General features: G+C 45.1%; 2 long non-coding RNA genes across 2 annotated transcripts; one reads left to right on the forward strand and one right to left on the reverse strand.

Annotated features, from left to right (window-relative positions):
• Positions 1-6,956: 6,956 nt before the first annotated feature.
• LOC309647902 lies at positions 6,957-10,025 on the reverse strand. The gene is made up of 2 exons (XR_014256381.1): positions 9,948-10,025; positions 6,957-7,480 (listed from the first exon to the last, which is right to left on the reverse strand). It is a non-coding gene; the product is annotated as an uncharacterized lncRNA (long non-coding RNA).
• A 9,350-nt stretch (positions 10,026-19,375) lies between these two features.
• On the forward strand, positions 19,376-21,406 carry LOC309647911. Its single transcript, XR_014256390.1, has 2 exons — positions 19,376-19,448; positions 19,766-21,406. It is a non-coding gene; the product is annotated as an uncharacterized lncRNA (long non-coding RNA).
• The last annotated feature ends 5,720 nt before the right edge of the window (positions 21,407-27,126 follow it).

Consider the following 27,126-nt stretch of genomic DNA (forward strand, 5'->3'; position numbering starts at 1 on the left):
TTTATGGGCAACTTAAAAGATTTTCTAGTGTAGTCCTGACTATTTATGAGTTTGGCCTGACATGTTCATTTGGGAACCCAATCCCACTATAAATAGTGATTGAATAAAAGCCTCCTTCCCTTTTTAGATTTGATGAACCCGGAAGGCAGGAGTGGGGGACAGACCCGAAAACTTTACTGCCTTCTTTCTCTAGGGGAAAACAACAGAAGTAACAATAACGATACTCTAAATACATGAAAATTGTTTATTTAAAACATAGACCCCTGCCCAGGATGGTACTTCACCAGATGTGGCAGGCTGGGATGCTGATGAAAACAGAACACATCCTTGCTACGTACCTCCCAGCAGCAGGGGCCTTCCATCCTTTTTTTTTTTTTTAAACCGATCCTGCCTCAGGTTTATTTATACTAATAGCACAGGAGGAGACCAGCCTCCTCAGCAGCCCAGGGATCAAACCAGTCCTTCCATGCTCACAGTGGCAGAAAAGACCTGTGCTCTGAGCCTTTGTAGGGCACTGGACACCTTTGGGAGCTGGGGCTGGAGCTGGAACAGGAGCCGGAGCTGGAGCTGCAGTCAGTCGGGTCTTGGTTTGAGCCTTGGTCTTGCACTTTGCCAGCAGAGCCTGAGCCCCGACGCAGGCACAAGCGTGCTTCCTGAGCTTGGGGTGGGCAAGGTAGGTAAGTTGATTGAGCTTGTGGTTGATGCCCTTTGGGATCTTGGGCTTGGCCTCCTTGGGCTTTACAAGGGCCTGACCGCCTCAGCGCCTGCCCTCATGGCCTTGGCGTTGTTGGCCTGCATCTTCCTCAGGCCCGTCTTGCTGTGTTTCTCGGCAAAGCGTGTGTTCCTCAGGAACTTGGCGCCCAGCCCCTTAAGAGGTTCACATCTTCGTGGTTGGGGTTTCTCGATGCTGCTTCTGGGCCATTTCCAGGATGGGCTGTGCATGCTGTGGTTCTTGGACTTGGCCGTGTCTGCACTGATGTCCAGAGTGCCTGGGACCAAAGAGAAAGAGGGAGGCCACCAGGAGGTCCTCAACCCTAAAGCAAATTTTGTTCCATGAACTTGTGAGTTAGTATAACCGAGGGCACTTGGTGCCCTTCAGATCTGCTTCCATTAGCAGCAGTTTACAACCTCCCGAAGATGCTAAGGGATTGTGCCAGGATGTTTCCCCCCAAAAAAGGACTTTACCAAACTATCTCTACCCCCCCAAATTGTTTCCTTGGACTCAATTTCCTTTTCTTCATTCGTTCTTCCATTCAACCAATGTTTACCGAACACCTGATACGTATATACCTCGCTTAACCCTGCGTGCGCAGGTGTAAACAAGTCTCACACAGTTCCTGGACTCATGGAGTTTACCGTGTGCAGGGGAGATGGACCTTAATTACAACAATTACACTAGAGAACGAGGAGGGTGCTGTTAGGAAGACGGGGTGTTCTACAAGGATCACATGAAGCCCCCTTTCCCCCACTGAGTTTCTTTTATACAGTGGACAAAATGATATGCCCCTTGCAGAGTGTGGGTTTTTTGTTTTGTTTTTTGTAATGCTTACTAAGTGTAAAATATCTAACAAGATATTTTAATATCTAACAAGTGCCAACCAATTTTACTATTATGTAACAGCCAGTTTTTAAAATCCTTTTATCTATTCGCAAATTAGAAAGGCTAAATTGAGAAAACAGTGTAAACATTTGTAATGTGTAGCTGCGCTGGCCGCCAGTAAGTTAATGCACTGAATAGCTCATCAGAAAATAGGCCCAGTAACTGCTTTTCTCCTCCACTTTATTAAGTAGCTAACAACCAGCAGGTGGAAAAGTATCTGACAGGACCCTTGATTCTCTCTGCCTGTGCTGAAGGTGTGGTGATGTTCCGCCACGAATAAATGTGGCGGGGGGTTGGGCGGGTGGGAATCGTCCTCCGTGACCACAACGAAGGCCACCCCTCCAGTCTGGCCGCCTCTCGTGATGCTGCGCTGCCTGGTCACGCCCAGAAGGAAGGCGCTGCCCCCAGGTCTGGACGGTGCCGCGGTGCTAGGTCCGCGGTGTTAAGTTTCTCGTTTGATTTACCACCACACGTCCTTCGGGACAGCGCAGTGGGGTTGCTGGTTTCACTTCCTGGCTTTGGCTTTCATATCATGTAAAGATCGACTGCTCATTCCCACCCGACTCCCAACCCAATTCCGTGATCGCTGCAGACTCTAATGGGGGGACTTGGTTCTCTCTTCATGACCAGGAAGATGCATTTTCCAGTCGACTTTTCTGAGGCTGTGGCTCTAGCGTGTGAACTTCACAGGTGCTTCTCAGTTTTATCGCTCAAGAGGGCTGGAGGTGGGTATTTCCCTTCCCCAGGTTGGTTAGGCTGTGATCCCAGCCCAGCAGGCCAGGCTCTTGTTACCTAGTTTCCCCTGAGGGCAGGCCTTGTTAAAAAGAACAGAGGGCTCGGGTGAATTTCAACAGGATTCCTTTCCCCCTCCTCCTGCTAGAAGCAGTGGGGGGGACTTTTCTCTGCTATTCACCAGGAGAACCGCGTAGAGCTCTGGGGGCTAAAACTCCCCAATGCGTGGCGCCCCCGGATGAGTGGGTGTCCCAGGAGTTTTCATCCCTCAGACTGGTCTTCACCGAAGCGCCAGCAGCTCGTACATTACAGCTCAGGTTTTCCACCCCAGCGCGGGTCCCCCAGGAGGTGTCTGCTGAGGGATTTCTGCTCGGTAAGTTGTGATTCTCTGTGTCTGCCTGTGTGTCTTTCCAATTTGGGGAGTGTAGCGGTTTGCCTGTATTCTCTCTTCTCTTTCAGATTTAAGCAGAGCAGTTGATTTTTCGGTGTGTTCGGTTTTTTACTTGTTAGGATGGAGTAGCGTCTTCTAAGCCTTACATGCTGGGCGGGAAACCAAATGTCTCCAGTGGATTTTTCTCCTGCCTATTGTAGCCAAAATCCGGCCTCTGTACCCTGGTACCGAGTTGACTCTGAGACAGAGTTTTGGGTGAAGTAGAAAAGAATAGCTTTATTGCTTTGCCAGGCAAAGGGGGCCACAGTGGGCTAATGCCTTCAAAACTGTGTGTCCCAACGGGGAGGGATTAGTGAGGAGTTTTATAGTAATGGTTCAAAGAGGGCGTGATCAGCTCCTGGACATTCTGAGTGGTCGGTGGTGACCTTAGTGGGAGTCTGCGTCGCCATCCTTCAGGTTCCGACCGGTCTGGGGTCACGTGCTTGTGGGCAGTAGACAGTTAACTTCTTTCACCTGGAGGGGGTTTCAGTATCTGCAAAATAACTCAAAGATATTGTTCTGTGTATCACTTGAGGGGGAAGAGGGACCCTGCCCCAAGGCTGCACTATTGTCTCTTGACTGCTCCTCGAATCCCCTCCCTTCTCTGATTAGCAACTGTTTGAACCTACCCTCAGGGAGGCTGAATGAAGCCTGTTTCCTGCAAACAAGAAAATGGGGGACACAAAAAGACTTTTGTGCCCAGGAGCCCCACACAGTTCTACTCTGTTTCACTGTCCACAAAGTGCTCTGAATAGACACGAGAATTTGAATAACTGAAACTTGGTAGTGCACTTCAGATAGTCTTCGTGATCTTCATGGTTCAGAAGAACTTTCTAGAAAAAGTTAATTGCGTATTTGAGAAGGGACTAAGTCCTGCAGGGTTTTGGCAGAGATGAGGTCTCAGATCATGGGGGTGGGAAGCCTCACTCCTGGCTGAGCCTTACACTGACTCATATCTTAATTCCAGCTTGGTGTGCCGAGGATGCCACATTACCAGTCCCCCAGTTTGAGGAGCTAGGATTTTCCCTTCTACCCCTCTAGGCCACCAAACCCCAAATTCAAGTTCTCATGGATTGCATTTGTCCTCGGGGCAAAAGCAGCTGCAAGATTCACTGAATTCTCCAGGCTCCTCTTTCCTACAGATTTCAACCTAGTAAATTCCTTACTATTGTATCTGAGCTTTTAAGAAGGTTACTTAAAAATGTACTTCACCCAGCAGTTTTAGTTGTTTTCCGTGGGGGGGCTCTTTCAAGTAACCTATCCCACCCTGTTCCTGGAAAGGAAGGATACCTTGTTTGATTTTCATAGTACAGTTTATTCATCTGAAGTTTTCCTCCTTACTCTTGCTTGTTATCTGAGATTATCCTTCCTTACATTCTGTCTTGATCACTTGTGTATCTTCAAGGCTTGACGAGTGTGCCTGGCACATGGTAGGCGTCGAATACATGACTGTGAAAGATAATAACAGTGAAATAATAATAGAAAAGATCTTAAACATGGGATGCATGCAGTGTCTTAGCTGTCAGCTCTGCACCAATCTCCGCTTTTCCAAATCATCTGACACGTGCTGGGAGATTTAACTTCCAGGAGCACCACGTGCTCTCAGCTTAAAATAGCTCCCCATTGCCTTTCCCGTGGAGACCATATTTCTTAGCCTGGTATCCATATGAGTCTGGCCATAAACTAATTTTTATTCTTTTTGTGTCCTGTGTTCTCCCCAAACCAGTCTACTTGGCATTTCCCAAACATGCCACGCATCTTTGCTCTCCTAATTCCTCTGCCTTGGCTGCTCTTCCCATCACCTCTTTTGGGATTGACATGTGCACACCGCTATATGTAAAATAGACAGCCAACAAGGACCTACTGTATAGCACAGGGAACTCTGCTCAATACTCTGTAATAACCTACATGGGAGAAGAATTTGAAAAAGGACAGATATATGTATAGGTATAACTGAATAACTTGCTGTACACCTGACACTAATGCAGCATTGTTAATCAACTACACTCCAGTATAAAACAAAAATTAAACAAACAAACTCACTATTCCTGTGACACATCATTCAAATGCCACTGCCTCTAAGCTTTCTTCTCTTGTTCCCTGGCAGGAAATAATGCCCCTTTCTCTAAGCCCCCAGAGTGTTTTGGGGTCTTCCTTCTATCTCATCACATGTGCTTTGCATTACAACTGCTTGTAACTTATTTACGTGGATTAACGCTTCCCCCAGAACATTGATGGTGCAGACACTCAGTAAATGTAAATAGAAAAATGGATCTTCAAAACAGGCTTAGATTGTGGACCTCAAACATTATCAGAACAAGGGCATCTGTCCACCACAGCCAGAAATACCTTATCTTTCAGGCTCTTAGAGATTTCTGAACATGGTTACGTGGGGTCAGGAAGTAGCCATGCCCATGGTCATGTTATTTGAAATGATTATTCTCTAATTGTTGGACACCTTTTACAGCATGGTTGAGGACCTGGTGTGCTTTTTTAAAGAAAATTCTAAAGCACATGGAGAATTTCATCAGAGGACTCTCTGTGTTGAAGGAAAAAATACTAAAAGTTACTGCTAGTGACACCCACACCAAACTGACTCATCTTTTCTATTGGCTGTTCCTGTAACCTTTTGAATTTCTCATTTGTATTATTACTCCACTAAATGCCACCACCCTGGAAAACAGGAACCCAAGATAGTGTTTCTCTTGTTTCTAGAGGCTAGGTTGTAAAGATGGAAAATTCCAGGTTATAAAATTGAGCATTTAAAATCCTGTCTTCAACATAATATATTTTTTCCTCTGAAATAGGAGTTGGCAGCTGTGTTACCAATTATATTAGTGCAACAAACAGATTGCATTATCGTATTTGGTTGACTACTAAGAGTCTTCTAAGTCCCGGGATTCCCTGGTGGTCCAGTGGTTAGGACTCAGCGCTCTCACAGGCGAGGGCCCGGGTTCAATCCCTGGTCGGGGAACTAAAATCCCACAAGCTGCATGGCACTGCCCAAAAAAAAAAAAAAAAGAATCTTCTAAGTCAGAAAAATACTTGTGGTGGATGTATTCCCTATGATACTCTTTCAAAAGACTTATAGAAACAGCAGGACTACTGCTAGATGTGTTCCGACTCATACCAGTACATGAATCAAGAAGATTTGATTGGTTAATGTTTCGTTTTGGGGTTTTTTTTTTAATTTAATTTTTATTCTATATTGGAATATAGTTGATTTACAATGTTGTATTAGTTTCAGGTGTACAGCAAAGTGATTCAGTTATACATATACATATATCCATTCTTTTTCAGATTCTTTTCCCATATAGGTTATTACAGAATATTGAGTAGAGTTCCCTGTGCCTATACAGTAGGTCCTTGTTGATGGTCTATTTTATATATAGTAGTGTGTATATGTCAATCCCAAACTCCTAATTTATCCCTCCCACTCCCCCCCCCCTTCCTCTTTGGTAACCATAAGTTTGTTTTCTATGTCTGTGAGTGTTTCTGTTTTGTAAATAAGTTCATTTGTATCATACTTTTAGATTCCACATATAAGTGATATCATATGATATTTGTCTTTCCCTGTCTGACTTACTTCACTTTGTATAATAATCTCTAGGTCCATCTATGTTGCTGTCAATGGCATTATTTCATTCTTTTTTATGGCTGAGTAATATTCCATTGTATATATGTACCACATCTTCTTTATCCATTCCTCTGGTTTTTTTTGTTTTTTTTTTCATGGCAAAGTTTATTTTATTTTATTTTATTTGGCAAGTATCAAAGCATAATGAATTTACTAACAAATGACATTCTGTACCATACATGCAATATTATGAAAGTGAATTTTGCCCACTCTATTTTAGTGAATACTATTAACCAAAAAACACGATAGAAGGTGATTTTGAATGAATTCCTAGCCAATACATACAGACAGAGAAGATATATCAGTAAAAATGCATAACAAGCAACAAAATGCAATAAATGTGAATGTATAGGTAGCCACAATATATATAGACAAGTATTTCAATGAAAACTGGTACAAAGCAGACAGTGAAATAATAAGTGTAAAAGAATTTCATTATTGTGCTCATTCATATTTTTATCCAGCAAGTAACAGGTATTAAGCCTAGTAGAAATATATATTTCAATGAATATAACTATATAATAAGCAGAAAGGAAGCTTAAAAAGTATCAAGAAGGTTTTGTTTTGTTTTGTTTTTCACACACACACACTGTATTTTATTTTTACAAGAGATAAATAAACTGACACCAAGCATTGTAAATGGATGACCACAACAAAAGCAACAATGATTGCAATTACCAAACACGAAACACACTCATACTATGTCATAATATTGACATTCAGTCCAGTGATCCTCCACTGTAACAGCTCCTTTGCAGTGAAAATTGATTTGTATATTCTTTGCCTCTGAGTCCTTGTGGGATTTTTTTTTTTAATTCAAACAAAGTCACAAAAATTATAATCATCCTCATCAGTTCACTCAGTCCCATGTAATTAATTTTTTTTTCATCTTGATCTTTTGTTAGCACTTTTATGAGTTCATCAGTTTTTCATTAGAGTTCTGAAAATGCTTATTCATTCAGTTCAGCAGTACAGTTACCAGAAACCTGTACTTGTCAGAGTCTTTTCTATGAATTCCTTGAAGATGAACCCCTTTTATAGGAACATATTTGCAAAAGCATCAGAGTACACCCAGAACTGTCTGTAAATGACAAAAGACTTAAAAATGACCACAGTTAAAGATTTGATGAAAGTTCATAATAGTGCAATTGACAAGGAAATTTAGTTATTTCTGAGATATACATTTTAAAGTAATAACTAGAATTATGACTTATAACATCATACCAGAACATATAAGATTTTTAGAAATTTCACGTAATGTCTGAAACATTTATATTAACATATTTCCATACAAGTAACCCAATGAAAGTTTAGTATTCGTTGTTTTGTTTGTTTGTTTTTTTATACTGCAGGTTCTTACTAGTCATCAATTTTATACACATCAGTGTATACATGTCAATCCCAATCGCCCAATTCAGCACACCACCATCCCCACCTCACTGCAGTTTTCCCCGCTTGGTGTCCATATGTCTGTTCTCTACAGCTGCGTCTCAACTTCTGCCCTGCAAACCGGCTCATCTGTACCATTTTTCTAGTTTCCACATACATGCGTTAATATACGATATTTGTTTTTCTCTTTTTGACTTACTTCACTCTGTATGACAGTCTCTAGATCCATCCACGTCTCAACAAATGACTCAATTTCGTTCCTTTTTATGGCTGGGTAATATTCCATTGTATATATGTACCACATCTTCTTTATCCATTCGTCTGTCGATGGGCATTAAGGTTGCTTCCATGTCCTGGCTATTGTAAATAGTGCTGCAATGAACATTGGGGTGCATGTGTCTTTTTGAATTATGGTTTTCTCTGGGTATACGCCCAGTAGTGGGATTGCTGGATCATATGGTAAATCTATTTTTAGTTTTTTAAGGAACCTCCATACTGTTCTCCATAGTGGCTGTATCAATTTACATTCCCACCAACAGTGCAAGAGGGTTCCCTTTTCTCCACACCCTCTCCAGCATTTGTTGTTTGTAGCCATTCCTCTGTTGATGGACATTTAGGTTGCTTCCATGTCTTGGCTATTGTAAATAGTGCTGCAGTGAACATAGGGGTGCATGTATCTTTTCAAATTATGGTTTTCTCCAGATATATGCCTAGGAGTGGGATTGCTGGATCATATGGTAGTTCTATATTTAGTTTTTGAAGGAACCTCCATACTGTTCTCCATAGCGGTTGTACCAATTTACATTCCCACCAACAGTGTAGAAGGGTTTCGATTAGCTAATGTTTTTAAACCTCCCTTTTGTTTAGGAGAAAAGTTGGAGGAATCAAAGAAAACCCCCTTGGAAGTAGTATGTTTTGAGTTAATCTGACAACTAAGGGAAAACAAATGCTATAAAAGAAACAGTCTTATGGATCACAAATGGACAGCTTTAGGAGAAGAAAGCTAAAGAGGACATACAAAAGATATTTGAAATGAAATTTCAGAGAGAAAAACTCTCTAAGGCAGGAATGTCTTCGGCCCAGAAATCTGAACTGGGTGCCAGGAATCTGGACAAGAACCCAGGAGGTCCGAAGTGAAGGAATTAAGGGCTCAGTGACTGGGGGATGCTGAATGATAATGTGAGAGAGTTTCAGTCTGCTTAGAGGTTAACTCAGGTAATACCTCACAGGATCTCAAGTCTGGCGTCTTGTTGATAATGTTGGAGGTATACTGGTGTGGAATTTGTGGTACCCAGACAAAGGCGTGTGAGTCAAACCCACTCTTAACCACAGCCGCTGCCAGAAACCCAAGCCTCTGCTCACCCAGAATCACACCCGCAGACTGCTCTGCGCACCCCCCCATCAGACCCAGTCCCCAGCCAGGCCTCCTCTCCAAGCTTCTACCGCCGCGGAGGACCCTCCACTTTGCCATCAGCAGACCCCTCAGCCCCGCCCCGCTCCTTCACAAGCACCTGAGAACGTTCCAGTACAGCCCTAGCAACTGGGGCTGTTTCCCTCTCTCACCTCTCGGACCTCAGGACCACAAGCAAGAGCTGTGTTTTCCCGGGTCACGAGTGCTACGTGCAGACCACGTCTCTCCCTCTCTGCTGCGTAAATCCCTGCACCTCCTCCACGCCACCTCCTCTTCCTCCTGGTGTCCGTCATGCACAGACTTCCAGAAAACCACCCCACTCCACACACACACACACACACACACACACACACACACACACGCCCCTCACATCCTGAAGGCTTTAACTCCCGGCTGCCTCTCTGCCTGGCCACTCAACTCGTGCAGCATTTTTGGCCTCTTTCAACCTTTGTGGAGATGACACATCCACGACGCTGGCCTCTCAGACCCTGATCCCTCAACAGACCAAGAGTCTGGGGAACAGCCACCCACCCCTGGATTAGGTCACCATATTTCCTCTGGGCTCTAATCCTACATCCCTGTCACCCATCACCCCTCCCTGTCCTTCTGCCCCTGTTCAAACGCCACCACAGGGTCCTTTAACTCCACCTGCACTAGCATCCCCTGGGCGTGCACTTGGAAGGGGCTTCCCTCCTAATCGGAATTTTGTCATCCTTCCCCCAACTCACCCCACCCCTCGCCGTCTCACCTCCCTTTTGTCCTGAAGCAATGCTCTCTTTCTCCTCCTCAGGACCACTCCCAGTACGGTTTATGCTGGAGATGGGTCGCCCTCATTCCTCAGAGCCAGTTGTTCTATTTTCAGGGATTCTGCAAACTCTTTGACATTGTCTTGGTGACTTGGAATTGGCTGTGCAGAGAGTATTTATACCGATACAAATGAAGGTTTCGGTTTCCAAAGGGGGTTTTGTTAAACATCTATCAGCTCATCGCTGGTTTATCCTGCGTCCTCTTGCTGCTACCGATGACACGTTTCTCTGCTACCCGCCCCTCCCCCCGACACTTTTGCCCTCGTTTGAGCAAAACTTCTTGAGAGCTGCCCACGGTGTGACTTCCTCTCAGCCATTCACTCCTCAAGCCCACTCCAGCCTTGCTTCTGTCCTTGTCAGAGCCGCTGAACTCTCCAGATGACCAATCCAGGGGATACTTTCTCTGCTTTTGTCTTGCTTGACCTTTGCATCTGTCTTCCCTACCCGCGTCCTCATCTTCAAACACGTTCTTCTCCCGGCTCCTCTGATGCCGCACTTTTCTGAGTTGTGCTCCTGTTTCTCTTGCTGTTCTGCAGAATCGATTGCAGGCTCCTCCCTGTTTCCCTTAGACACATGCGTGCCTCCTAAATGCTGGCTTCCAGCGCGGCTCTAGGCTCTCTCCTCTCCTCTGCCCTTTCTCCCCGCATGACCCCCTCCTGTCTCATGACTTACACGCTAAGCGTTCCGAAAAGGATTCCTCAGACCGCTCCAGCCTGCCGACCCCTCCATCTAACTGCCCATTTGACGACCCCGCTGGGAGGCATGTTTTGCTTTAAAGGTGATGTGTCCTAAGGGCAACTCTGGATTCCTTCAGCCCTGGTAAACCAGTGCCTCTCGCAGTCTCCGCATCTCAGTAACTGGTGGCACTGTTCAGGCATCTGCTCAAGCTGGAAACGTGGCCACCAGCCAGGATCCCTCCCTCAGGCTCACCGCCCACGCCCGAGGCATCGGCAGGGCCTGCTGTTTCTACGTACATCTCAGCCCCGGCCTCTCGCCACACAGTGTTTGTTCTGAGTCACCCGCACGCCTCGCCTGTATGTGCCCAGTGACCTCCTTACTGGCTTCGTTTCCACTGCTGCCCGTGCTTAACATAGTCTCCGCAAAACAGCCAGAGTCAACTTTGAAGAAAGAAAATCCTGGAAATTAAAACAGCTTTTTGACCTAAATGGGAAGGAAATCCAAAAAAGAGAGGATATATGTATACATACAGCTGATTCACTCTGCTGTACAGCAGAAACTGACACAACGTTGTAAAGCAACTCTACTCCAATAAAAATGAATTTTTAAAAAGTTGAAAGGAAAAAAATAAATAAATAAAATAATCATCTTTCAAATGCTTAAAAAAATAAAATAGATTTTAACAACTTTAGGGATACACGGAAAAATAATTATTTCACTATGGAAATTGTCAACTGCAAAAAAATGTATACAAAATTAACTACAAATACAACATTTTCTTTTTTTTCCAATAAATTTATTTTGTTTATTTATTTTTGGCTGCGTTGGGTCTTCGTTGCTGCACGCGGGCTTTCTCTAGTTGTGGGGAGCGGGGTCTACCCTTTGTTGTGATGCACTGGCTTCTCATTGCGGTGGCTTCTCTTGTTGCGGAGCATGGGCTCTAGGTGCGCGGGCTTCAGTAGTTGTGGCACGTGGGCTTCAGTAGTTGTGGCTCGCGGGCTCTAGAGCGCAGGCTCAATAGTTGTGGCGCAGGGCTTAGCTGCTCCGCAACATGTGAGATCTTCCTGGACCAGGGCTCGAACCCGTGTCCCCTGCATGGGCAGGCAGACTCTTTACCACTGCGTCACCAGGGAAGTCCCTATTTATTTACTTATTCATTTATTTTTATTTTTTGGCCACACCGTGTGGCATGTGGGATGTTAGCTCCCCAACCAGGGATTGAACCCGCGGCCCCTGTATTGGAAGCGCGGAGTCTTAACCAGTGCGCTGCCAGGGAAGTCTGGATGTGTGAGTTTTTTTTTTTTTAATAACTTTTTTAGTTTTCTGATGGTTAGATTTGCCTACATATTTAAGGTTTGCTTATGAACTGATTTGCTTTATTTATTTATTTATTTATTTATTTATTTATATCTATTCATTTATTTATTTTTGGCTGCGTTAGGTCTTCGTTGCTGCGCGTGGGCTTTCTCTAGTTGCGGTGAGAGGGGGCTACTCTTCCTTGCGGTGCGCGGGCTTCTCATTGCGGTGGCTTCTCTTGTTGCGGAGCACGGGCTCTAGGTGCGCGGGCTTCAGTAGTTGTGGGATGCGGGCTCAGTGGTTGTGGCTCGTGGGCTCTAGAGCGTAGGCTCAGTAGTTGTGGCGCACGGGCTTAGTGGCTCTGCGGCATGTGGGATCTTCCCGGACCAGGTCTTCAACCCGTGTCCCCTGCATTGGCAGGCGGACTCTTAACCACTGTGCCACCAGGGAAGTCCCAATATTTTCAGTTGTGTAGAAATGAACAATTTATATAAGATTTCAAGGGAGGGGGGTGGGAGGGAGGCTCAAGAGGGAGGGGATATATGTATACATATATCCCTAGCTATATTCACTTTGTTGTACAGCAGAAACTAACACAACATTGTAAAGCAATTATACTCCAATGAAAAAAAAAAAAAAAGGATTTCAAGAGAACATATAACAGAAAACTTGGAAATTCATTGGATGGAAATTATTTATCTTTTAAATTTATACAATTTGCATAGGCACCGTTTTATCTCCTTTCATTTAAAGAAATGATTTCTGTTACAATAATTTAGGCTTTGAAATTGTAGCTGTCATTTTAAAAGCAGAATTTCCAAATTCAAAGCTTAGCAGGATTTTTGCCAAAGGTCACCAAAGCCTTTTGCATATAAGCTATCAAAATAAAGCTCCTGAATAAAAGAACTGCCTGAAATGATCTAATCAAATAAAAATTGTTCAACTAATGTTCATCCTTTGCTAGGATATAAAAAGAAAATTAAAATCTCAGAATGGTTTCATATACCTATGGACTTTGGTCAATTTACTTTTAAAAACAAACCAGCTACCCTCCTTAGCCTTTCCTGTACTAGCCTGGAAATTTAAATGGCTTTTAACAATTTCAAGGATACATGGAAAAGTGATTCTCTTACCCTTGCGATTGTCAATAATTTTTCTTTTGAACTTGCAGGAGTTTCCCTATTAACATGAGAGACTCCAGAATCAAATAATCTTTTAAAAATGGGAAACAGATTGCTTTAGCACAATGCCTAAAACCTTCTCATTACATCTCAGATAAGATCCACATGGCTTTCCTACGAGGCCCTGCGTGGTCTGGCCTTTACCTTTCTCTCAACTTTATCCCCTCCTCCTTCTTCTGGAACTCCACCAGCACCAGGCACACTGGCTTCTTCCTCTGGGTCCCTGAGACACTCTCTACTTTTCCGGTTAGTGGTGGTGGTAGATGTGGTGGGGAGTTTTGGTTTTGCCTCAGGGCCTTTGCACAAGCTCTCTCCTCTGTCCAGGGACACATTCCCGTCCACCTTCTGCCAACTGCATCTCATCTTTCAGGGTTTATCCCAAATACACACCACCTTCCCGGAAAAGCCTGGCAGGCAGAGGGTCTTGTAGAGCAACATGGGCAGATAGGCAAATAGTCAGCAAATCATCTCTCTTTAAAAGCAAATCAGGGACTTCCCTGGCGGTCCAGTGGTTAGGAGTCCGTGATTCCACTGCAAGGGGCCTGGGTTGGATTCCTGGTCGGGGAACTAGGATCCCACAAGCTGTGCGGTGCAGCAAAAAAAAATTAAAAAAGTAAATCAATATCTTAAATTTCCTGTCTGGCTGGTAAAGTAACACTTCCTGTCTTGTCTCTTCATCAGTTCCTTGAGGGGTGGCTTTGGCTGAGCACCCTGGGGACAGTGGTCATTGGCAGAGAAGCTCTGTGGGATCAGCTCACGTTCTTCCAGCTGCCAGGGCCTGGCTAGTGTGTGGTTGGTCTTTCCAAGCTCTGCCTTCTCCCCTTGACATGTGTCAGTCAAGCCCCCTCTCTTGGGTCAGGTTCCCTGCAAGCAGATGGAATTCTCGTACAAGTGGTAGCTTGGGAGAGTGCTGTCGGGAGGGATTTGTAGGGAGGTGAGCGAAATAGGAGAGGGAAGGGGGGCAGCTAAGAAAAGATGTGGTCTCAGCTGAAGGCTCACCTCAGCCTCACCCCGCAGACGCTCTGGAACGTGAATGGCAGCAAAGAGTTGTCTTCCTTGAAGCAGGGGGTCCAGTCTCCTTTTGAAGCAAGACGAATAAAACACAGAATGGGAGGAAATATTGAAAATCGTATATCTAATAAGGGGTTAATATCCAGAATATATAAAAAAAACTTCTACAACTCAACAACAAAAACAACCCAATTTAAAAGTGAGCAAAGGACTGAATAGACATTGCTCCAGAGAAGATACACAAATGGCCAATAAGCCCATGAAAAGATGCTCAACATCACTGATCGTGAGGGAAATGCCAATCAAACCAGAGGAAGAGGCCACCTCACACCCATTAGGATGGCTACTATAAAAAACTTCAACAAAACAAAACCAAAAGCAGAAAACAACAAGTATTGGCAAGAACTTGGAAAAATTGGAACCCTTGTGCACTGTTGCTAGGAATGTAAAATGGTGCAGCCACTGTGGAAAACATTACTTGGCAGTTCCTCAAGTAATTAGAAATAGTATTACCATGTGATCCAGCAGTTCCATTTCTGGATATAGGAGGTATATAGATGTATAGATATTCAACAGAATTGGAAGCAGGGTCTTGAAGGGATATTTGTACACCCATGTTCACAGCAGCATTATTCACAAGAGCCAAAAGGTGGAAGCAACCCAAGTGTCTATCGATGGATGAATGGATAAAGAAAATGTGGTATATACATGCAGTTGAATATTATGGAGCCTTAAGGGAAGGAAATCCTGACACACGCCATGACATGGATGAACCTTGAGTACATTGTGTTCAGTGAAATAAGCCAGTCACAAAAGGATAAATACCATATGATCCCACTTATATGAAGTACCTAGAGTTGTCAAGTTCACAGAGACAGAAAATAGAGTGGTGGTTACCAGGCACTGGGGCAAGAGCAGGGAGTGGGGAGTTGCTATTTCATAGGGACAGAGTTTCAATTTTGCAAGATGGATAGAGTTCTGGAGACTAGTTGCCTATCAAAGTGAATGTACCTAACATTACTGAACCATACGCTTAAAATGGTTTAAATGATTTAAAAAAGGAATCCTGTGATATTGGTAGAGAAAAAAAAGTTGCAAAGTAACAGGTCTATAAATACAAATTGGCATATTTTCCTAAAGCCAGCTGTACTTTTATAGTAATTAGTAGTAGTATATTGTTTAAATTGGGGGGGTGTTTTATTATCTATTCTGTAATAAATTTTAAAAGACAATTGCTAGATTAGAAACGCAGAAGGAGATTTCGATCCTTCGGGGTGGCATTTGCATTTTTAGAATCCTCAGCTGCCCTACAATGGGAATTTCTCCTGGGTGCAGTGCATGCAGCCCAACCTTGCCCATGCAGACCCTCCAAACAACATTTGCATGTTTCAATATTGGGTTGGCTACTGGGTGTTTCCTGAATGAATGTCCCAATTCCAGATGAATAAGACTTCCTCAGAAAGCTGACTTCATCCTGGGGGTTCCTCCTGAGGTGTCACGGAGCAGGCGGGTTCCTCGGACAGAGAGCAGGGTAACTTGGAGAGAACCAGAGCACTTACTCTTTTCCAGTTTCACTGCTGTACAATCTGACTTCATTGAAAACCAAAACTTCCATAGACACTCATTTATCCATTCAACATTTATTGAATGCCATCTCCCTTCAAGCCACCTGAAAACAACTATTAAAAATAAGGACAGCGCTTTTCCCGAGTCCATTTTATTGAGGTATAACTTACACACAGTAAAATTCACCCTTCCAGGTGTACAGTTCTGTGAGCTGACAAATGTATATCGCATAGCCACCACCACAATCAAGATCTAGGATATTTCTATCGTCCCAAAGAGTTCTCTTGTGCCCCTTTGTAAACAAGCCCTCCCCTCCCCTCCAGGACCTGGCAACCACTAATCTGAATTTTGTCCCTATAGCTCTGCCTTTTCCAATGTCAAGTAGATGAAATCACACAGTATGTAGCTTTTGTGTCTGGCTTCTTTCACTTAGTGTAATGCTTTTGAAATTCATGCATATTGTTTCCTTATCAGTAATTCATTCCTTTTTATTACTGTGTAGTATTCCCTGTCTGGATGTACCACAGCTTATTTATCCATTCACTAGCTGATGGACATTTGGGTTGTTTCCAGTTTTCTGCGTTATGAGTAAGGCTGCCACAAACATTTGCATATGGGTCTTTGTGTGGACGTAAGTTTTCGTCTCTCTTAGATTAATACCTGGGAGTGGGATCGCTGGGTCATTTGGAGAGTGTATGTTTAAATGAATAAGAAACTGCCCAGATGTTTTCTAAAACAGCTTTTAGAAACACTAAACTAAACACTAAACTCTAAAACACTTTTGCATTCCTACCAGCAATATATACAAGTTCAAGTTGTTCTGCATCCCTGCCGACCAGACAAAGCTTTTCGCAAATATCAGCACCTTAATTACTTCAGACCTGCAGTAATCATGATCATTATATCATCAGCAGTATGTGGCTATATCTTTAAACTTCTCACTCTCTAAGCTGGGGCTCAGAAATACGCACTGCTTGGTTGTTTCCACGATGCATATTTGTCTTTATAAAATAGTAATATAGAAGTGCCTTAATGATCTCATTTGGTTTAAGAAATTACAGCAAGGCAGAGTTAGCCCTTTAGCGAAATAGAAATAGACAAATAATAGAATAGTGCGTGCTCAGTGTTAGAAGGGATCTTAAAAACCTTCTCTCCAGCCCCACCCCTGTCCCCACCCCCATGGGATGCTTGAATCCATCTTACTGTGTTCCTGGCAAGGGGCCATCCAGGTTCCGCTGTAATCAGTTCTCTCTCAGGTATCTCCCTCTCCACTGCCCTCCCCACCCCCATAGCAATCAGGAGTCTGTCACCAAAAGACACGGTCAGCAGAAGTTGTGTCCCCTGTGGACAGTCACCCTTGCTTCAGGCTTCTTCAGCTCATTGGTCTCGTTTGGGGAATGGGCGCCGACATGATTCCAATACCTATTTTTTTTTTTTTCACCTTCAGGATCCCTCTTCCAATCTACTGGTGAGAATGAAGCCCCATGAAGGGGGCCTGGTTTAGGGGGGCAGAGCCTTTGGCATCCTTGATGTTCTACCTCTTGTTTGTCCCAACGCCCCAATCCAATCCCTATTTTTATCTGATGTCTCTCCAAATATTTGAAAGCAGCTCTCACGGCTCCTAAAGGACTCGCCTCTCATCCTGACTAAACATCACCAGTTCTCTCGACCATCCTCGCACACTGGGATTTTGAGTGTCCCATTCCTCCCTCTCCTGTCAGTGGATCTGGCCCGGTCTGATATCTTCCCAGACCAGGGAGCTCAGCACTGAGCCCAGAGCTCAATGGGTCCAGCAAACATGGAGGAGATTCTGATCCAGAGCCTTTACTGTTAATTCAGTCGAAGGTCACATTCAGTTTTTTAAGAGGTCTCTGGTGCTTCCCACTGAATTTACCAGCAGCTACAGTCTGTGCGGCTGGCTAATTACTCATATCTTCCCCAGTCTGTATCTGCAGAATCAAACTCTGGGGGACTCAAGAGAGGGACCATACATGTTCTCATTATAGATTTACTCATTGCCCCATTTCCTAGGGCTTTGGGTGACCCTGATGTTAAAATCAATTCTGTTTACCATCTCAACTTTGTGTCACCTCCACACTGGATAAGCAGGTCTACAGTACCTTTGCTCAGCAATGAATATTTGTTGAGCAGCTACTATGTTCTGTGCACCCAGCCAGGCACTGGAGATACAAAGATGAATTGAACGGGGCCACTCTCTAGAGGCGCTCTGGTCCACAGTAGATGACCACGTTGTATACTACAGTGAAAGTTTCCCATAGGACCCCATCAGCATAGTTATCCGAACACCAGGCTTTCTGTCTTCAACCAGCCACTGATACATCTGCTTGTACCAGCATCCAACCCAGATGGCTCCAGTTCCCCAAGTGGCTGGCATGAGAAAGCTTGAAGAACATCTGGAAATCTGGATACACTATGCCTGTACATCATTGCTGAGTTAGGGGTCAGAGCATTCAGAGGGACCAGGACGTCAGTCTGCTATGAATGGTATTTAGTAAGTGGCCAGCCCACACTCTCACCACACCCCTCTGCCCTCATCCCATTTTCCCTAATCTCAAAACATTACTAAACTTTTTCACATGGTTGTAAAGATTACTGAAAAGACAAAAGAGTATGCAGTGGGTAATAAGCTCCTGGAGTGGTCCAGCTTACATCAACAGGTAAATAATAGGTGTGTGAGTAATGAATGAAATTGCATTTTAGGTCTAACCCTTATTCCAAAGTAATAAATCTCGTAATGCAATTTGGGCAGTGTCTAAGAGACTGATGGAAATATGGGCCTGGAGCTGGACTTTTTAAGAGGTTCTGCTTGGGCCGTGGAGACTGGCAGTTTAGGTGGTACCTGACTTTTTGCAGGAAGAGGGGAGGAGAGAAGAGGCCCAGTGCCTTAGCACTGACTTTCAGAGGCTTGGACCTGCCTCCTTCATAGAAGGCAAAAGACTGCCTTGGGCACTCACATTCCAAGTGGGAGAAAGGTGAACCCTTTAGGTGTGCCTTTTTTTTTTTTTTTTTAGCTTACTGAATTATTTTATTTAATTTATTTATTTTATTTTATTCTATTTTATTTTATTGGAGTATAGTTGATTTACAATGTTGTGTTAGTTTCAGGTGTACAGCAAAGTGATTCAGTTATACATATACATATATTCATTCTTTTTCAGATTCTTTACCCATATAGGTTATTACAGAATATTGAGTAGAGTTCCCTGTGCTATACAGTAGGTCCTTGTTGGGTATCTATTTTATATATAGTAGTGTGTGTATGCTAATCCCAAGCTCCTAATTTACCCCTCTCCCCAACGTTTCCCCCTTTGGTAACCGTTAAGTTTGTTTTTGAAGTCTGTCGCTGTTTTGTAAATAAGTTCATCTCTATCATTTTTAAAGTCAGATTCCACAGATAAGTGATATCATATATTTATCTTTCTCTTTATGATTTATTTCACTTAGTATGATAAATCTCTAGTTGCATCCCTGTTGCTGCAAATGGCATTATTTCATTCTTTTTTATGGCTGAGTAATATTCCATTGTATATATGTACCACATCTTCTTTATCCATTCCTCTGTCGATGGACATTTAGGTTTCTTCCATGTCCTAGCTATTGTAAATAGTGCTGTGATGAACATTGGGGTACCTGTATCTTTTCAAAGTATGGTTTTTCTCTGGATATATGCCCAGGATGGGATTGCTGTAGGTGTGCATTTTTTTAAAATATTTATTTATTTATTTATTTTTGGCTGTGTTGGGTCTTCTGTTCGAGTTGGGTTTCTGTGCGAGGGCTTTCTCCAGTTGCGGCAAGCGGGGGCCACTCTTCATCGCGGTGCGCAGGCCTCTCACCATCGCGGCCTCTCTTGCTGCGGAGCACAGGCTCCAGACGCGCAGGCTCAGTAGTTGTGGCTCATGGGCCTAGTTGCTCCGCGGCATGTGGGATCTTCCCAGACCAGGGCTCGAACCCGTGTCCCCTGCATTAGCAGGCAGACTCTCAACCACTGCGCCACCAGGGAAGCCCAGGTGTGCATTTTTAACAGCCATTTAATTGTACCCATGCGGCATTTGTAGTTCTCTGGTCTGGGTTTTGTTCCCATTTCAATTCCCTGCCCCCCATGCCCTCACCTCTGATCTGTTTACAAGAAATCAAGATGGAACCACAGATGTGAGGGTGGTTTCTGTAGCTGACAGCTCTGATCCGAGGAGCAAACCTTTGGAAAAGAGTCGTTTCCTCAGGAAATTCTTCTTTGGCCTCCTCTTCCAGAAAACTCGTGGCATCTCAACCTCTGCTCTAGAAAGGTTTCCTAGGGTGCCCAGGAAACACGCTCCTTACCCAGAAAGTGACAATTGCCAGTCGGTTTAAAGAACAACGTTTGCACCGTGTATGGTTTATTTTGTTTTTTTCCCTCATTTCCACTGGAAGAAACCCCTACCCGGGAGGGCAGGGGGAAGGGCGCTGCATCTGATTTCTCTGCGGCCAAGGCTGGGGGAACTCTTTTCGTTCTGTTGTTTACTTACTTCTCCCAGAGTTTTTTGTTCAGCCCCGGGGGAAGCTGCGCCGCGGCTCCTCACATGTTATTTATCTTTTCCTGCGAGGGACTTGTGACAGTCCAGGGTGTTGTGTATCCTGTGAGATTGTTTATCGCCCAGCCCATGCGGTGGCCGGAGCTGCCTTCTCACCAGCACTTCACGTCCCCAAACCCGGGGCTACGTGAGCGGGCGAAGGGCGGGGAGGTTACGTTTGGGCGCTGGGATGAACCCGCGTCCTCTGGAGCCTGGAGCAACGTGTCCTCAGGCAGAAGCTCTGACCCCGGGGCGCCCAGGTGAAATTAACCCGACAGCCGCGTGTCTGCAAGTCACCGCCGCGCCCTCCAGCCGGGGGCCGGGCGGGGGCCACCCAGAGGCGCAGCGCCCCGGAGCCGGGCCAGGCGCGCGCGGGGAGCTCGCTGACCCGAGTCGCCAGTGGGTCAGCCCTGCCCACGGGTTCAGCTCTCGAGGGACACTGTCGTACGTGAGAGGCTGCCCCTCAGCCCCGCCGGCCCCCTTCGCCGCTGGGTTTGCTCCGTGTAGAGCCACCCTCGGCTCAGGTCACGGGAGGAACGCGGTTGGCACGGGGTGGAGTCGAGGATTGGGAACTTTCGGTTCTGCCTGTGACCCAGGCCGGTGGAAGGTTTGAAATGCGCCCGTAGGGTGGCTTTGGGCGGAGTCTTGCCTTTTCCTTTCTCCTTTCCATTTCTATCCTTTTCTCTTCCGTTTTCTTTTTCTTTTTTGTCCCCTGGGCGCCTTGGAGGGCTAGGTCACTCTTGCCATCGTTGGGAGCGCGCCGCGGACGCGAAGGCAGGACAGAAAGGGGCAGTGCCCGTCTCTAGCAGCCTGACCATCCTTATACCGCACACACGCACACACACACACACTCACACTTACGGGGAAAGATCAAACGCGCACGGCAGCCCGAAGTCTGTTTTCTCAGGCGTCCTTCCCCCATCACCACATTGTTAGCGGGACAATGGGCTCCTGTGTCAGTCTTGTTGGCACCAGTTTTGTACGATGCAGGAAACAGCATTTCCTCTCGGCGCTGGAAAATTAACTTGGATCGTGCTTTTCCCTTTTTATGGAGAATCCGCACACACCCCGGGAAACCCGAGCTCCCGGAGAGGGGAAGGAGAGGCAGCAGTAGACGTCCCACAGTCCCGCCCGGGTCCGTCCCCTTCCCGCTCAGCTCCCGGCTCCGGGTCACCGCCAAAGGAGGAAACTCCCGGCGCTGAACAATGAGATGGGGCTGGATGTCTCAACTGTGACCCTCCCGCTGGGGCTATCAGGACCCGCTGTGCCAAGGCTCGCTGCCCTCCTGCGCCCCTTCTGTTTGGAAGGGGAAATTGGCAGAAGGGGACCCCGGCTCTGGAGGTACCGGCAGTCTGCTCCAAGCTGTGCAAGCTCGGGCAATGGGACGAGTTGCCTAGGTGGTCCCCAAATGCACAAATTTGAACAATTGTTAGGCCTGCAAAAAGCCTCGTAAATATTTTCCTAGTCCACTTAGTACTTCGTCTCCCTTTGCCCTGCCTTCTGTATTGTTCCTTGGAGTAGCACTAGATTGCAAAACCAAGCAGGCGGTGTGCGGTGGGGTGTGTGTGTGGGGTCTCCTTTGCCTGCATTTATCACTATAAACGTCACTAACTGTGCAGACATTTGTGACTCTCTTTGCTACCCCTGCTGCCACCGCCTCCCACTGTTCGTATTTGTAGACTGGGAATACTAACGGCTGGCTACCGAACGTACCCGTAGAATCTATATGTGTACGTAATTCACATGCTGTTTTCTACACAGCATGCTTGTGTATGCACACTCGTGGAACACGTACTACAATGTGCATTTTAGTAACTGCAATACCACTACCATCTGGCTCTCCTCTACCCGGCTCTTGATGACCCTCTGTAGAGAAGAAAATGGAAACTCCATTTCAAATCCGTGACGGGTGTACCTCTGCCTCTCATTAATCTTCTTTTGCAACAAACTCTTCTAACATTTGATGTGAATTTAATTTTTGAACACGTTATTCCTCATCGAACTCTAAACTCTCAGTTTTTAAAAATAGACTTTATTTTTTAAATCAGGTTTAGCTTCACAGCAAAATTGAGCAGAAAGTACAAGGTTTCCCATACACGCCCTCCCCCCACGCGGTGCAGACTCCCCCCACCAGAGTGGTACCTTTGTTACAGTCGATGAACTTAGACTGACACATGGTAATCACCCAAAGTCCATGGCTTACATTACGGTTCACTCATGGTGTTGTACGGTCAATGGGTCTGGGTCAATGTATAACCATATGTATCTACCATGATAGTATCATACAGAGGAGTTTTACTGCCCTAAAAATCCTCTGTGGTCCATCTGTTCCCCCTTGAACCCCTCATTTTTTGAGTTTATCGTCATGCCTAATTGATGTTAAGATCAAAATAGAGAATGTGGAGAAAGCGCTTTGAGGACTTTCTAGCCTATGGGAGCAGGATATGAATAAGAGTTATTGGAATTATTGATCTATTGGTGGCCCTGCCTTCTAACCCTCCAGGTTTCAATCTGCTCTTTTCCAGATCACCCACGTCCATCCCTTCCTCATCCTGCAGCTGCAAGAGTTAATGGTCTGTAAAACAATACTTAAATATTTAAATCTTCCAGGGAAGCACTAAAAGGAACCCGTGGGACCCTTTGTAATGTGAAAATCATCCTCTAATTGCTTTGCTCCTTGTTGCTTCAGTTCTTATGTCCTCTGAGGTGAGCCAGGGCTGAAAGCCAAGGCTGCTTAATGCTTCTTGAATGAATGAATGCTTGACCGTACATTCTGTTTTTCGTTTACATGTTATTTTATTTATAAGCTTAGAAAAGCGATTATAGCTTGCGGTCTACAGGAATAAATTTGGGGAGAAATAGACGGGGTGATCCCTAAAATGGGTGCATCCTAAATGCTCAACAAACACTTTAATAATGAAGTTGGCCTGCTCCTATGGTTAGCCAAGAGTCGGGGAAACTTAGGGCAGCACAGTGTGCAAAAAGCCCTGTGGTGCTGAGTTCACTTCTTAGGAGGGTCCTTGTGGCTTTTGCAGAATGCTTACTGCCCCCGAGAGCCTCATTGCTGTGACTTTTTGATAGAGTGTGTGCCACTCTGAGTTGACCCTATTGTGGTTATTTTTCTTCTTATTTATGTGATCCCATTAGACTGTGAGCCCCTTAAAAGATCATCCTGATTCTGCAGATCTATCACTGTTTCCTGCACCTAGAAACGCATCAATAAATGTCTGACCACGACAATGAGAATAAGACAGTGACCCGTGTAAAACGAATGCAGAGGTCAAAAGTCATCGTGTAGCAAATTAAATGATGTCTAATGCCCTCCAGTGGCAGCTGTCCAATGGCTCCCATGGATGTGCTTCAAGGGACCAGTGGAGAAGGGAAGTTTCTAGGGACACTTCTAGAGTGCTTTTATATTTGAGGTGCTGCTGCTCAGGACAATTTTGCAAACATCCCCCTTAGAAGAATGACAGCAGCAGACAAAAGGCAGATTGCCATCCCAGACCTATCAATGGAGGAAACATTTAAGATTGAACTTTCCCCATCACCAACCCTGAAAAAACCTTTCGGAATATGCTCTATATTCTGCGAACCAGAAAGAAAATTTTTCAGAAAAGAAATGCTCAGGACTTGGAGAGAATGAGGAAGGTTTTAATCCTCTATCCTCTTCGATAGAAATAGTTGCCTGGGCCCAGCAGCTCTGATTTCTTAGGCTTCACTGGTCCACACGCTGTTGGGCTGTGGGCGTTTCCACCTTACTTTTTTGCTGTCGGCAGAAAGCAGGTGGCTCCCTCCTCCCACCCCACCCCCCACCCCCCACCCCCCAGTCTTCTCAGAATTAGCCCGAATTTAAGCTAAACAAGTCGGGCTGGTTGAGTTGCAGATCGTCTTTGATAACCTCCAGCTGGGAGGATTTCAGGGCTCCTTGAGCTGGCAAATGCAGAATGGTTGCGTCTCTTGTCTTCCAATGGGCTGTCCATGTTGGCTTAACTTGTGTAGGTAACTATAGATGAATCTTTTCTTTTCTTCATGGATTACTGAAACATATCAGTCAAACTGTTCCTTGGCTCCACTAAACTGAGTCTATGTGAAAGAAATTCATTCAGGGAATTAACACAAGCCCTCTCTTGCTCTGTGAAGCATCCTGCCTCGGCCTTCCACTTCCCACTCTATTCCTGGGCTTTGGATCTGGTCCTTCCTAACCTGGTTTCCTGCCTGTGTCTAGGACGGTTGCCAGGTCCCTTTTCTCCAACTCGGGTCCCGAGGCTGGGACCTGGTCGAGAGCCCCTTGCCTACTCCTTCCTATGAAATATGTCCACCCCGATTTCCCCCTGTGGTGCTCTGCCCACATATCCAGGCATCCTTTTCCTTCATCCTGGGCTCCTTCCTTTATTACTGATTAATTTCCTGGACTTGGACTAAAGATTACTATAACCTGTGGACCCCCCTCTCACATGAGCATCCGTGGCAGGGTCGACTCTCCTGGCCTCTGCACCCCTCCTTGGAGTAGAGCCTTCCTCCTCTTCACTTGCTTCAGTCTATTGCAAGTATCTGACTGCACCCAGTGACAGCTGAAAACCTTTCTGAAAGGAGGCAGGTGTAAACTTTTAAAAGATTAATAGAGAGTCATCGTTATGACATCTGAAAAAAACAAACGTGAATCACAGCAAGATTTGAAATACCCAGTGATGTTTGCAATCACCTTGCAGGTTTCAGTCTGCAAGGCTAGATTCCAGGTCTGTTTATTTTCTCCTGGATATTCTGCTCACATCTTCAGCAAGCTGCCACCTGGCGAGCAGTGATGACTTAGATTTTCAAATGGTTAGATTCGTCCACCATAAGAGTCAGTGAATCCAAGGGCATAGCATGGCTTGAATGAAATACGCCTATAAAAGAAGATGCCTTTAACATAGAAACTGTTGGTGTAGTAAGCATTCTTTTAAAATCTTTTTTTTTTTTTAATTTTTTTATTTATTTATTTTTGCTGTGTTGGGTCTTCGTTTCTGTGCGAGGGCTTTCTCTAGTTGCAGCAAGCGGGGCCACTCTTCATCGCGGTGCGCGGGCCTCTCACTATCGTGGCCTCTCTTGTTGCGGAGCACAGGCTCCAGACGCGCAGGCTCAGTAGTTGTGGCTCACGGGCCCAGTTGCTCCGCGGCACTTGGGATCTTCCCAGACCAGGGCTCGAACCCGTGTCCCCTGCATTGGCAGGCAGACTCTCAACCACTGCACCACCAGGGAAGCCCTAAAATCTTAAACATGAATCTTAAAGAGCAATATGATGACCTCCTATTGGCAATAAGCTTTCATTTCTAAATGGCTCCGCCCTGTCCTAAGTAGTTTGGGATCTAGAAGTTAATTTAAACTTATTGTATTCCTTATAGCATGATTTAATTAAATAAAACTTCTGGATAAAACATGGTAATAAATGAAATTCAGTGACTTTGTCACCAATCTTCAGCTGCATTCAGACCCTGGTCTTATGTGTATACTTGAGTTGAAAACACGTTTTAACTCACCTGTAACCTTTCAGCCCTGGTCCCACCTCCAATCAGCCTCTTCCGTTGTGTTAACTCCCAGTTATAATAACAGCAAGGCTGTTCTTCCCCAAGATAGATGGAACCTTTTCTATAAAAATGCCTCCTCTGCTTCTCCCTCTTGCCCTCTTTGTCTTCCTCCCAAGAGCTCTGAATGAAGAAAGAGAAAGGATGAAATGGCGCGTGCAGTATGGCCACCACGGTTGTCTTCTTTCTAATCAGAAGAAGAATTTACACAGGGAACTATATTCAATATCCTGTGATAAACCGTAATGGAAAAGAACATGAAAAAGAATATATATATGTATTACTGAGTCACTTTGTTTGACAGCAGAAATTAACACAGCATGGTAAATCAACTATACTTCAATAACATTTTTTTTAAAAGAAGAAGAATTTACATTTTGGCCACCTTTCTTAACCAGGCTCTTTGCCAAGTTAAGAACTTTGAAGCCAAAGTTCACGTTCAGGCAACCGATATGCCGATGCACCCCTCTGTTCACATGCATGCATGCTCACACACACACACATACACGTGCGTGCATACCTGTCACCCAGCCTAGGGCAAACCAATGCACAGGCTTGACTGAGCCAACAAGACACAGTCTCTTGACAGTTTAAATCATGAAGAGTTACAGGCAGAGAAGATTGACAAATGAGTCATGTCAGTGGGGAAGCCCCGCTGAGCGTGTCCAGCGGGCTGAGTACATCCAGCGGGCTCAGTCTGGTGCAAAGCACCTCAGTGCCTCTCCCGTACTATTGCCCCAAGAGGTAAGCAGTTTCATCCCTGTTTTACAAGTGAGGAAACTGAGGCTCAGCGCAGTTTTCTCCCTTGCCAGGATCACACTGCTCTTCCCTTCAGAGGTAACCAGCTTCCTCACTCCCTGGTGGGCAAGAGAGGAACATCCAGGCTCCCCTTGCTGAAGCCAGCTTTTCTTGGGCCCCACGAGATCTCAACTCCCTCATTTCCTTTGCCCCCCTTTTTTAAACATGATCAAGTCATTTTGGTCTCAAGAGCGTCTGAAGCCTGCTTTGCATCTCAGGAACCAAGTATTCTTTTACATTCTCCTAATTTTATAGATGAAAACGTTAAGTGAATTTAGGAAAGGACCTTATGAAAGGAAGGAGGTTCAGAAAAGAAAATTCCTGAGATAAATGCGAAGGTAACTGTTGCAAACACAATGGAATTGGTATGAAAAAGACCATGAATCAGGATTACTTCTGTGTCACAGTACGTGTGCTGTAGACACAGTGCAGCTCTGTCTGTGGTGGGATTGTTTTCCTTAA

The sequence above is a fragment of the Balaenoptera physalus genome, assembly GCF_965194825.1.
Source record: "Balaenoptera physalus genome assembly, chromosome: 18".
In the NCBI taxonomy this organism is placed as follows: domain Eukaryota; kingdom Metazoa; phylum Chordata; class Mammalia; order Artiodactyla; family Balaenopteridae; genus Balaenoptera; species Balaenoptera physalus.